Source organism: Fulmarus glacialis, unplaced genomic scaffold (genome assembly GCF_000690835.1).
Source record: "Fulmarus glacialis isolate BGI_N327 unplaced genomic scaffold, ASM69083v1 scaffold29311, whole genome shotgun sequence".
Classification (NCBI taxonomy): Eukaryota; Metazoa; Chordata; class Aves; order Procellariiformes; family Procellariidae; genus Fulmarus; species Fulmarus glacialis.
In genome coordinates, this window is record NW_009191358.1 from 22,535 (window position 1) to 25,144 (window position 2,610).

A 2,610-nucleotide genomic window follows, 5' to 3' on the forward strand; every position below is an offset into this window, starting at 1 on the left:
CGTATTAACAACAGCACATGAAATAATGCTAGTATAGAGAAACCACATGATGCTCTGTCAGAGCTGCAACGTCCCTGCAGCCCTCCACTGTTCACCAGCGCTGACAAAATCACGGCTACAAAACTACTTAGGTCAATTTTCTCAGCAGTTTACTACTACAATCAAGAGCTCATGGAAAGATTTCAGCTGAATATTAATGAACCTATAGTTACACCTAGTCCTAGCTCAGTGAAGCATATGAAAGCTTTAAAACCACTTTCTCGCAGAAAAAAGCCCAAATGTCAGTCAGAGCTTCTGCAGAAGCTTTCACATAAGCTTTGCTTTCAAACTACTTTTTATGGTCTTTGGAGTTTCAAGTACTTGCTATCACTTCAAATTTATTTCATCAATATTTTACTAATATTCCTGAGGGTTACTTAGCTAACAAAGTCAACAAGTCAGTGACTTACTAGAAAGCAACTTCCCGAACCAGTGAAAAATGCTAAGAAACTTCCAACTCTGCAGTTTTATATCAATGACTGCAAACAGTCCAGTCTACCAGATCTGCAAGAAAACACACACAGAAGTTCACCGTTTGTCTTCTGGCACTTCAGACATGGGTGTGGATTCTACAGCTAACAATATCTTACTATAGACAAAAACACCGAAGTTGTTAGGCAGAAATACTATTTATGCTAAGGCGATAAAATAAATCATGCAAATTTTAACATATTAAACAGAGAAAAGGTCTTGACACATACCAGAAGATGTTGTCTGGCTCCCGCAAAGACTTTTTTCCCCATAATTATAACAATAAGGCTTGCTTTAGAAGCTACTACTAACTAGAAAAGTGAATTAACAAGTATTTTTCCTACCGAAATGAAATTAAATTACATAAATTAAAATGAGCATAATTAAGCTTGTCTGGAACTCTGCTGCCTGAATAAGATTTTCAGATGATTGCTCAGTGTTTGCTCAGTTTACAGCACAGATACAATTACAGTGAAGAATGTTTAAGTCCACGACCATCAATTATCGAAAATATATAACAAAGAATGTTACTACCTAAAAACTTGCCTTCTATCTTAAGACTTCATAAATCTTCTGATAGCTCAGATGGCATCAAACTTCACATTTATTTCCCCTAGTAAAAATTCATTCACACGAAAGCAATTCCCTGCCACTTTCCTATGAACTGCAGTTGGAAGACTTATTACCGTAACCCTAGACCGCCTCTTTGCTCAGGGGACATGCCAGCAATGAGCAATAGAACAAATATAGATGTGCCCCAGCTGTCCTTCAGCAGCGTGCTACTTGAGTGTCACCAGGATGAATGTCATACACCGAGAAAAGGCTCTGAAGGTTGATTCCTGGACCTGAAGTACTTGGAACAATTATACAGACCCCTTGCTAAAGCCAGGGCACCCTCTCACTTTCTGAGCTGGTATTAATAAACCCAGCAGAGTGCAGTCATTGACTCTAGCCGTGATTTCCAAGCCTGTGGTGCTAGGCAGAGTATTGTGTGTGGGATACACAAAACGTGCACTCTGCACAAACTCAAACGGTTAGATGCATACTTAGAGCATTGCTGCATATTTAAATGGAAGTATCTGCTCTGTTCTTTGCAAAAGTTTAACCGCAAAGTCCTTCTTTCTATTAAATTAGCAGAAGCTTTATGATGGGATTGAGTTGGAATCAAGATCAGATTCTAGGAAAAAATATTAAAAAATCAGAATTTAGAAAAAATTCAGAAATCATAATGTTGCATACACTTATTATACATATACATACATCCCCACCCTGTATGTGTACGCTAGACCGCTGGAAAGCTAATTATAGTGAAGAAAGTGGCCAATGGGCCAGCTAGGGAGGGTTTTTGCAGGAACATATCCCTTCAGTCTGTGCTCAGTAGTGGTTCACCTGCTAAAAACCAGGCTGTATATTACCACTGATTACTGTGATTTCTGTAGCACTTGAGCTTTACGTATCCACTCAAACCCACAGTTGTCCAGCATACATAATCTTCTGCTTGTGAACATGCTACTGAGCCAGCCTTGCTGGCAAGAGGTTTTTAAGCACGTTTGAGGACATTGCATTATAGATGTCTTGAGCTCAGGGGACAGCGCAAGGGGAAACGTCTATTGGATCTTGACACAGCTCTGCTTTTTCCTCCTTCTCTGATTAAACTTGGTGTCATTTACTCACATTTCTAGCAGTTCAATTGTTTGCTGTTTCGGTAACGAATTACAAGTTAATTACCCATGTAGTCATGATCTCATTACCACTGACAGTGCTTCTATCATCTATGAGATCAGAGCAGAAATGTTTTCACATAAATGATGTAGCCTTTGCTGAAATGTTAACATTTACGCATTCAGACAGATTTTATTAATTTTTCAAACAAGAACTTATTTTTGCCCTTATACTGTTAAGCTACACTATCTTGCAAACCTTAATTTAGTGAAGAATTAGTAGTGTCAGCTTTGCTTCCAAAGACTAGAGTATACCATTCTGTTTACCATTAATTAAATTCAGCCTTGCACCCAAGGCCTGAATAAGAGACATGTGCTATATAAAAACCCGTTTGCTCCCCACTCCCCTCAGAGGCCCGTGGGGCGGTATTTGGGCAGT

General features: G+C 39.0%; 1 protein-coding gene across 1 annotated transcript in view; it reads right to left on the reverse strand.

Moving 5' to 3' along the window:
* Positions 1–918, reverse strand: part of FSD2 (fibronectin type III and SPRY domain containing 2) — an 18,897-nt gene extending 17,979 nt beyond the window's left edge. Inside the window, exon 1 of the mRNA XM_009586674.1 lies at positions 741–918. The gene's annotated coding sequence lies outside the window, so the exon portion shown is untranslated. The remainder of the gene's footprint in view (positions 1–740) is intronic.
* Between the last annotated feature and the right edge of the window lie 1,692 nt (positions 919–2,610).